General features: G+C 40.6%; 1 protein-coding gene across 2 annotated transcripts in view; it reads left to right on the top strand.

The window, feature by feature from the left end:
* The window catches only part of LOC126109578 (disks large homolog 5-like), a 721341-nt gene that overhangs the window by 415301 nt on the left and 295094 nt on the right, over window positions 1–10946 (top strand). The gene's annotated exons all lie outside the window — the stretch shown is intronic.

The following is a 10946-nucleotide window of genomic DNA, read 5'->3' as shown; positions in this document are numbered from 1 at the left end:
TAAGTGACTCTACCTATAGGAGGATTGATTACGATCCTACAGGACGTGTGCAATGGAAAACTTCAGCACTATTAAATTCCTCCTCCTTATCGCAAGAGACCATCAAGAGGTTAAGACCACATGGTTGTGTACCTCAGAGACTGTATGGCCTTCCAAAGATTCATAAAGAGGGTCTTCCACTGTGTCCAATAGTGAGCAACATTGGAGCTCCTACATATGATTTAGCTAAACATCTCACTTCCTTACTGAGACCTTTCGTAGGCAAGTGCTCACGTCACATATTTTATCAGTAGACTGGGGGCTCTTCGTCTTAGCAGTGTAGACCTTCTAGTAAGTTTTTATGTGGTCTCACTTTTTACAAAAGTTCCTCTTGCAGATTCTTTGACACTGATTGGTAACATGTTTCCTGTTGATATCACTGCTTTGTTCAGGCACGCTCTTTCTGCAAATTATTTTATGTTTAATCAAGATTATTTTGAACAGACTGATGGTGTCGCCATGGGTAGCCTCCTGTCTCTTTCGTGGCCAACCTTTTTATGGAGGATTTTGAAGAGAGCCCTTGAATCAGCTACTCTGAAACCAACAGTATTTTGGTGGTATGTGGATGACACTTTCATAGTGTGGCCTCATGGAGAAGATAAATTAATGGAGTTTCTACATCACCTCAACTCCATTTATAGCAACAACCGGTTCACCATGGAAATAGAGAAATATTGTTGTTTGCCTTTCTTGGATGCCCTGGTTCGAAGGAAGAATGATGGTTCTCTAGGGCATTCAGTTTACCGGAATCCCACTCGTACTGATTTGTACCTGCAAGCATCGAGTTGCCATCACCCATTGCAAACCATGAGTTTGCTTAAAACACTTGTTCATAGAGCTCATACTGTCTCAGATCTAGATAGCTTACCTCAAGAACTCGCCCATCTAAAGACAGTATTCAGTGAAAATGGATATCCCATCCGGCAGATTAACAGGGCACTAACAGTTAAAACTAAGAAGCAGGAAGTGAATAAAGAGGAGAACAAGCCGGAACAATCTTTAGCTTTTCTTCCTTTCGTTGGCAACACTTCGTTTAAAATAGAAAGAATCCTCCGAAAATTTCAGGTAAAAGTGGTTTTCCGCCCACCATCGAAGATTGCGGACCTTGTGGGATCAGTTAAGGACAGTCTGTTACTACGAAAGGCCGGAATTTACAAGATACCGTGCCAATGTGGTATGGCTTACATAGGTCAAACCACACACACCGTGAAAGAACGCTGCACTGAACATCAACGTTACACCTGCCTTTTGCAGCCAAGCAAGTCCGCTATTGCTGAACGTTGTATTTCTATTGGACATTCAATGGAGTATGAGAAAACAATGATTTTGTTCACAGCATCGTCTTTCTGGGACTCCAATATTAAAGAATCCATAGAAATACAACTGGCGGAAAACCTGTTAAACTGTGACAGTGGCTACCAGTTGGACAGCGCACGGAATCCCATCATCTCCACGATTTGCTCAAATCGAAGAAGACAGAGTGCGACAACGGCCGTGGCAAACGGCAATGCAGAGGGCGACTGAGTTCCACTATTCCACCAGGGAGGGCGCTGCCGGCGGGCAGTGTGGTTCATCTATCAAGTTTTCGGCGCATGCGCAGAATAGTTACAGTACGCTATATATTGCGGAACGGAGGACGTTTTCGCCAGTTTGCGACGGCTCACCTGAAGATGACTGGCAGGTGTCTAGCTGAAATATCGTGCGAGGTATTGGACGACGAGCAGCTGCAAGCCCGAAATTTGTTTGAACACTCAAGGAATGTTTGAGGTCTTCTAAAAGAACATGACAACCCAGTTCTTATTGTGTAGATTAACATCCATTATTTTCACCCAGGTCATGTTTGAAATGTTCTGTTATCATTATCTTTCTATGCTAGTATTATTAAATAACCTCATACAATACTGATGCTGTTTGTTATAAACTTAGTTATTCCCTCTTTCCTGCAATTATCAACTTACCCTGCCAAGAATGTTTCCCTTAGTCTCCATTTGACAGTAACATTGTCATGTGTAAAAGAAATTTTGCTTCCTCCTGCAATTGTTCAGCAACTAAGTTAAAGAGCATTTCTCTCTATTCCTTCAACAGCATATTTCATTCACAACACGAGTGATGCATGATTGATGCATGTAGAGTGTAGAGTCTTCGCGTAGATGATCCTGGTCTAGGAGGAAGTGTGGTCGTTGTAGGACTTGTAGTATTACAGCTTTCAGTTACTCGTATTAGACACCCGTTTTATTTCAGATCAAAAAGCTTCAAGTTTGCTACATGAAATTCGTGAGCTGAACAACCTAACTTTGACTGTGAAAGCAGCATCTCAGCAGCTTGAGAATGGCATGAAGCTAATGTGTGACAGTAATTGCATCACATCGTACGGCAAGAATGCTAAGCAGGTAAGTGAAGAGGTCTACTATAGCATTTATTTTGTTGTTAATGTAACTGTATGTATTTGGTTGTTGAGGGTGTTACCTTGCTGCATTCATTAAGTTATTTGCCCGTTCAGTGTGCCAGCAAAGGTACTTTCATAAAAGAAATCTGTCCCCCCCCGCCCCTCTCATATCTTCTAGATTCATAGAGCAATTTCATTATGATACTATTCCTAAAAACAGGAAAAATCCTCCTCACAAAGTTGGCATAGTGTTTCCCTCTCAAGCTGTGTGCGAAAACCACTTTAGTGGTGTTGCAGAGGAAGCCACTTCTCATCTCGACTTAGAAAGTATCATTCTCCATTTTTTTATATAACCTGATCCTACTGTAGGCAGCATTGCAGAGAGCTTTCATATACTGGTAGAACCTTACATAGCTATTCTTTGACATCGGTCCATTAACAGACAAGTATTACGCAAATGTTCTGTGAACTCAGATTGCAATACCTGGAGGCAAGGAGGCATTCTTTCAGGAAATCACAACTGAGAAAGATTATAGAACTGGAATTTGTGAGAAATGGGAGAATGACCCTACTGCCCACCAATATACATCTTGTGTAAGGGCCACTAAGAGGAGATTAATCAGGGCTTGTACGGAAACAGTTTTTTGCCCCTACCTCCATTTGAGAGCACAAGAGGAGAGGAACTGCAGCTATCCACAGAGGTCCAGTGTAGGCTGTGATCATCACATGACAGTGAAACTTTGTAGACATGTTCAGGTGGAATTATTTATGCGTGGGAAAAATTAGTTCAAATTTTGGCCACCAGACGCAAATGTGGTGGTGTTAATTAGAGATGGGCAAAACTGTTCTTTTCAGAGATTGGATCAGAACTGTTCACTCCCTGAAATGAATTAGCTCTTTTTCATGACTCACCACTCATTTACAATAGAAAATAAATGGAAGGCACATTGCCCTTTAAACTTGGTTTATTCCAGTACTATACCTGTATTTTGATCTTATTTGATCCTATTTTGAAGTAACACAGATAATGAGTAAGAATTTTGTATTGTTTATTGAAATTTCCACGATATGACAAAGTTTTTGATTATTGATTTATTTTGCACTATCGTGGTTTTTTGGGTGATCGGAAAATGATGTAACTTGAGATTTACATTAACAATATATTTGGCTATAATGTATTAAAATTTCATTAACCTCATACAAATACATCGCAAGCCATATATTTTTAAAGTGAACGTTTCCTTTCGAAGACGCCTAAAATCGCAGAATCCGTACCAGAATAAGAAAAAAATATATAAATTTGACTGTAAAACGAAAGTGCTGCATATAGCCTTACGCAGAATAAAACAAGGAAAATATTGGTGTATAACATTTTGCGATACGTTTATCGGTTCGCTCGTAATTAAAGCGTAAATTCGAGTGTCCATAATAAAAATCCTATAGTAAGAGGAGTCTTCAGGAACCTAATCTAATCAGTTTAAACAAATAAAAATAAAATAAAAACAGTTGATGTATACATAACATAATAATGTAATATACATAGCGGTATTACTACGAAGAACAATATCCAGTGGGGACGAACTCCGATGCAGAGGCGCTGAGTCGAGCAGGTCGAGCCGCGAGCTGTATTACTGCGTGAGCTGAGACCGCAGAGACCAGAGTGACACCTGAGTCGCTTTGCTCGACGCTCTGGCTAGAGTCGAGATGGTGGGGTGAGCGTCGAGCGGGCGATTTCCGAGGGTGGAGGGGAGCGGTGAACTCACCCGCTCCGAGACAAATCGTCCGTTCCCTTGCGAGCAGTTTTTTGCAAGTAGTTCCTATGTTATCCGCTAGGTGGCTCTGTCCTGTTGCTCGCATCAACTGCCCAGAGGGCAGGACGTGCGACTGAAACGATCGCCGACAGAGTGCGATGCGAAGTTAAGCTGCGCCAGACACTGCACAGTGCACACGGCAGACGACGCACAGAGACGGCACGGCATATGTGAAACACAAAATCCAATGGGGCACTGCACAATGCAGGCAACCAAGGTAGAAGCAGGTCAGAGGCCGGCGCTGGCTGTGTTGTGTTGTGTGGCGTGCACTGTGCTCTGACCAGCAGAGGCGCTGCTGATATGCTCCGTCTCTCTCTCTCTCTCTCTCTCTCTCTCTCTGCCGTGGGAAACGTTTGGAGCTACCGTTCTTTTTTTCTGAATCACTGATTGTTCACTCCTTTGAAAGATTGAACTCCATGAATTAGTTCAAGAGCGGATCCCCCATCTCTAGTGTTAATGTTAGAAAGATGTATAGAAATGTATCCATATGTAATGGATTAGGAATGGGACATGGGCAGAAAAGGTCAAACAAGCAAGAAAGTCATAGCGTTGTTTTTATTTTTAATCTGTTACACAATTCATTCAATACGAGCACCAGAGACATCGAGATGCTGTGTCTGTGAAATGATGCGATCGACAGTTGGCCGCAGCAGTTCTGGTAAAATCTGAGCAACGTATTTCTGTTTACTGGCCTTCAGAGCACGTAGAGACCAAATGTGTCCCAGGTAAACACATTATTTTAGATCTTCCCAGAACCAAGTCATGTGGTTTCATATCTCGAAGGCCATGCATCTAGAAAATCTCTAGACATAAAACGATCACGGAAGGTTGCATTAAGCAGATCTTTCATCGGGCGAGCAACACGAGATGTTGCTCCATCTTGCATGAAAACAGTGGCTTCCACAGAGTTGTCTTCCAAAGCAGGAATCGTGCTGTAAGAGGACATCTCGATAATATGAATTTGTCACTGTATAGGTACTCACGAATGCACATTACACGATTCCATACAGGAAGGACAATGGCTCTTGAGTATAACACAAGGTTTAGCAGTACCCCAAATTCGGCTGTGCTGTGCATTCACTGCACCCTGTAGTGTAAAATGTGCCTCATTGCTTCATATGATGTCAGGCCATATGTCATAAAATTTGATCTGTGCCAGAAACCGAAGAGCAAATTCAGAATGCTGCTGTTTCAGAGATTCCAGTCACTGCACTGTCTGGATGTTGTGCAGATACTAGTGTAAAATAAAACTCAAAACTTTCCGTACTGTTGACCATGGGATAGAAAATTTTCGTGACACAGCCCAAGCACTAGCAACATCTGGGGAATGTACTGCACAGTCAGCTACAAAAAAAGCACCTCGTCAATACAGCACGGATGCCATACTGTCGTACAAGGTACAGTGCCAGATTTACACCTGGTGGCCAAAAGTGAACCAAGTTTTTTCCAGGTGTTGACAGATGTGAAAATTACTGAACTATCAGTTTAATAAGTCACAGCTGCAAAATACTAACGTGAATTCTTTACAGATGAATGAAAAAACTAGTAGAAGCCGACCTCGGGGAAGATCAGTTTGGTTTCCGTAGAAATATCGGAATCACAGCATGCGTTCTCAAAAATGAGTTCACAAAGGTACATGTGTCACATTGGAACAACCGAAATAAAATGTTCAAACGTACCTATGTTCTATATTTTAATTTAAAAAACCTACCTGCTACCCACTGTTCGTCTAAAATAGTGAGCCATATGTTTGTGACTTATGTTAGAAGAAAGATTATGGAAAGACAAACATAAGTTTCTAGCATTTGTGGACTTAGAGAAAGCTTTTGACAATGTTGACTGGAATACTCTTTCAAATTCTGAAGGCGGCAGGGGTGAAATACAGGGAGTGAAAGGCTATTTACAATTTGTACAGAAATCAGATGGCAGTTATAAGAGTCGAGGGACTGAAAGGGAAGCAGTGGTTGGGAAGGGGGTGAGACAGGGTTGTAGCCTCTCCCTGATGCTATTCAATCTGTATATTGAGCAAGCTGTAAAGGAAACAAAAGAAAAAATCGGAGTAGGTATTTAAATCCATGGAGAAGAATTAAAAAGTTTGAGGTTCGCCGATGACATTGTAATTGTCAGAGACAGCAAGAGCAGTTGAACGGAATGGGCGGTGTCTTGAAGGGAGGATATAAGATGAACATCAATAAAAGCAAAACGAGGATTATGGAATGTAGTCGAATTAAATCAGTTGATGCTGAGGGTATTAGATTAGGAAGTAAGACACACAAAGCAGTAAAGGAATTTTGCTATTTGGGGAGCAAAATAACCGATGATGGTCGAAGTAGAGGGGATATAACATGTAGACTGGCAATCGGAAGCAAAGCGTTTCTGAAGAAGAGAAATTTGTTAACATCAAGTATAGATTTAAATGTCAGGAAGTCGTTTCTGAAAGTATTTGTATGGAGTGTAGCTGTGTATGGAAGTGAAACGTGGATGATAAATAGTTTGGACAAGAAGAGAATAGAAGCTTTCGAAATGTGGTGCTACAGAAGAATGCTGATAATTAGACGGGTAGATCACACAACTAATGAGGAGATACTGAATAGAATTGTGGAGAAGAGGAGTTTGTGGCACAACTTGACAAGGAGGGGGGACTGGTTGGTAGGACATGTTCTGAGGCATCAGGGGACCATAAATTTAGCTTTGGAGGGCAGCGTGAAGGGTAAAAATCTTAGAGGGAGACCAAGAGATGAATACACTTAGCAGATTCATAGGGATGTAGGTTGCAGTACGTACTGGGAGACGAAGCTGCTTGCACAGGATAGAGTAGCATGGAGAGCTGCATCAAACCAGTATCAGGACTGAAGACAACAACCAACAACAACAACAACAACAACAACAACAACAACAACAACAACTACTACTACTACTACTACTACCACTACTACTACTACTACTATAAATAATTCACTCTGTGCTGTCTAGACTAAGAACAGATAAACAATATAAGGCAGTGAGAAAGTAGAGGATAGGCTGCAGCAGGTGGAGCATGCAGTCATTCGAGCAAGCCAGTGGATGTGGAGCAAGAGCTAGTGCATTCTGTACTGGTATTTTGAGTTCTGTCACGGGGAGAATTTTCTCAGAGAATGCTATTTAAGTTGTAAGAGAGAAATGCTTGTTTAGACACACAAGTGGTGTGGCTCTGTGGGTAAGTTCCTTGCTTCACATGCAAAGATATGGGACAGATCCCCATTTAGTCTTGATGTTTCCTTCATTTCACGTACTGTCTCTTTCTCCTCTGGACAACTGTCTCTTAATGTGGAAAAATACCAGTTGTGCAGTGGTATGGTGTGCGTCGAAGTTTAACACACCTCGACTCGCTAGGAAGAAAACGGCATCCCACCTCAAACAGGACCGAGTCTAGTAAACCACTACGGTGTTGAAGACAATCTGTAGGATAAGGACAACTGTAATTTTTTGTGTTAAAATAATCAGTTGTGTAGCAGTTGTCTTAAAAAGCAGTGCCCCAAAATGTTGTTTCCTCCCCATGCATAGACAGGACTATTTATGAGTCAATGCAGGTTGTCAGTAAAATAGTTCAGTGTAACTGGACAAAGCTAATGATGTTTTTCTTATTATAACATATCACTTCATAAAAGTGATAACTTACTACCTGTACCAGATGTAGAAGTATGAAACAGGAATTCCCCTATAGATAGTGTTAGTCATCAGTGTAGGGCCTGTGAGACCGCGTCTGCAGCTCCATCTGCTTCCTGAAACGGCTGATGACGAATGTCAGTGCACACGAATCCAAGTTCCGTACATCGGTATCTGTTTCAAACCTGTAAACTTGTCAAGTTTTTTGCTTACAAACTAAGAGTTACGGACAAGATTCATTTTTTTGATGTGAGAAAAGAGCGTGGGAAACCACCAAAAAAGTTAGAAGACAACCAATTGCAGGTTTTGAAGATAATGGGGAGTGGGTGAGGATGATGGGCAGTGATACTCAAACTCAACAGGAACCCCCAGAACAATTGAATGGAACTCAAAAAGCCATTTCTTTTTGGTTGAAAGCTATGCGAAGGATGCAGAAAGTGGGAAAATTGGTTCAGCATGAACTGAAAGAAATACGGAAAGCAGATCAAAAGACCACTTGGGAAATACTACTCACCAGATAAAAAGAAAGTCGTTTCTCCATCAAATAGCGACAGGTGATGAAAAATGGATAATTTTGAGAATACTAAGTGTTGTAAATCAAATGTGAATCCAGGCAAACCATAGACATCCAGTGTGAGACCAAATTGCTTTGGAAAAAGACGATACTCTGTTTGGTAGGACCAGAAGAATGTCATCTATTATGAGCTGCTAAAATCTGGTGAAGCCAATCACACTGATCACTGCCAACAATAAATGATCTATTTAATTCGAGAATTAAGTAAAAAATGACCAAAATAGGGAAAAATACAAGTCGTATTGCTCCGTGATAACACCCCATCTCACAGAAAAATGGGTCAGGGAAATGACCCAGGCATTCAGTTGAGAAATACTAGGGCATGCTGCTTAGTTTTCAGACTTGGCTTCGTCCTATTATCATCTATTTGCATCACTGGGACACGCTTTTACTGAACAACGCTTAAATTCATATGAAAATGTATGAAAATGTCTCACTGACTGGTTCTTTTCGAAAGAACTACTGTTGTTGTTGTTGTTGTTGTTGTTGTTGTTGGTTTTTTTTTTTTTTTTTTTTGCATGGCATTCATAGCCTGCTGGAGAGGTGGGAGAAATGTATAAACAGCAATAGAAATTATTTTGAATGAAATATTGTCAGTCAGTTTCAAACAGATGTGTAATTATTGCAGCCAAATTCCAGTGACATACAGTACTTATACAACTGCTATGTTTCCAGTGAGTGATCGTCATCAGCACATAGGAATTTTGCTAAGTGGGTAATAAGTGAGAAGTAGAGAATTTGTTTAAATGTGCATGAAATCGGGAGGACGGACATCTTGTTTCCACAAGCAACTGGTTACCACAATACAGCACTCTGTGGAGATTCACCACTTCTCAGAGACAGCACTGCCCCAGAGAACCCTGAAGCTCGCAACAAAAAAGGAAAGCAGAAGATACATTGTGTCTAGCCCATAAATTGGAAAGACTGGTCATTTAATGTGAACAATGTTAATGTTTATGGACTGAAATGTAGTAAAAGAAGTGTTTCCTGCTGCAATATTCAATGAATATTACAATGTTTTGTGAAGAAGGTAAGCTAACCTTAGCAAAGCAAAAGGGGATCTCAGGTAATTGTATTATGGTTCTTATACCCTTTCAACTCATTCCTAATTTAACTACAAATTAACTGAGGCAGAACACAGGTAACATTTCATTTATGGCATTCACATCAGAACTATCAATATTACTGAAATTTCAACTGCTATAGCAGTAATGTGTGACAAGCTGGGAGTTTTGGTCGGACAGGAAGTGTGTTAAGATAGCCGAAGTTATGGCGACCGCTCGTGTAAAAGGGCCCTCGTAGTTCTGTTGGTACATTGTTATATATAAGTGAACCGAGCAATTGGTAACATAAGAAGAAAATTCTCTCTTGTCGTACTAATAATCCTGTGAAATTACCGTATTTACTCGAATCTAAGCCGCACTTTTTTTCCGGTTTTTGTAATCCTAAAAACCGCCTGCGGCTTAGAATCGAGTGCAAAGCAAGTGGAAGTTATGAAAAATGTTGGTACGTGCCGCCACAACTAACTTCTGCCGTCGAATATATGTAGCGCTTTGCAGGCATGCTTTGTAGGCACAAAGATAAATACTGGCGCCAAAACCTCTGCGTCAGTAAATAAATAAAAAAAAATAGTGGAAGACGAGCTTTTTTTCTCCGCCGCGAGTTTCGACCACTGCATTTTCATACATTATCCAACGAAGTAAATACAAATTCCGTATTGTTCATCTTCGAATGTAGCACAATTTCAGTATACTACGAAAATCTGACTGGCAAGACTGTTTGGGATGTTTGTCAATATGGCCAACTCTACGTTCTGAATTTTTTCCTATCTGTGAGAAGAGATGGTTGCTAATAGGAACCTGATGAAATTTGAATCACATACAGTATTCTCTTCACCATAAGAATAGTATGAATATAAACATTTTGCCATGTATTCTTTCGTGTTTGCTGCTATCACATTTAAGTCCTGTCTGCCTAAAACTACGAAACTAGAGTGAGACAACAGCAGATGCGGAAGAACATACGTATCGTGTCATGTTTATATTCGTATTATTCTTATGTCTAATAGTGATAGTCAGAAATGAAGCACGGCAAGTGACTAGATTTTTAAATCTAAGATGACTCTAATTTCTGTGCAGAATTTGATGTAATAAAGAAGCGGCCGCAAAGATTTTCAAACAGAGAAAAATTTTCGCCTAACTCTCGTTCAGAACATATTCTATCATACGCAGTCTATTATTTGATTCTTGTTGAACATTATCAAAGAAAGCAGCAGTGTAAGTAACAACAAATAGCAGTCTCTTGCCATTGTTTCGCTAATGAGATGATTCCTCTCTCTCCCTCTCTCTCTCTCTCTCTCTCTCTCTCTCTCTCTCTCTCTCTCTCTCTCTTTTTTTTTTTTAGAATGCGACAAACAATGCATGACACAGTGCAGTAATGCATTTTCATCTTAAGAGTGACGCAAACACCTATAACAAAGAAAACGCAAAAT

The sequence above is a fragment of the Schistocerca cancellata genome, chromosome 12 (genome assembly GCF_023864275.1).
Source record: "Schistocerca cancellata isolate TAMUIC-IGC-003103 chromosome 12, iqSchCanc2.1, whole genome shotgun sequence".
Lineage (NCBI taxonomy): Eukaryota > Metazoa > Arthropoda > Insecta > Orthoptera > Acrididae > Schistocerca > Schistocerca cancellata.
Note: the sequence above shows the minus strand (reverse complement) of the source record. Positions and strands in the feature narration are given on the sequence as shown.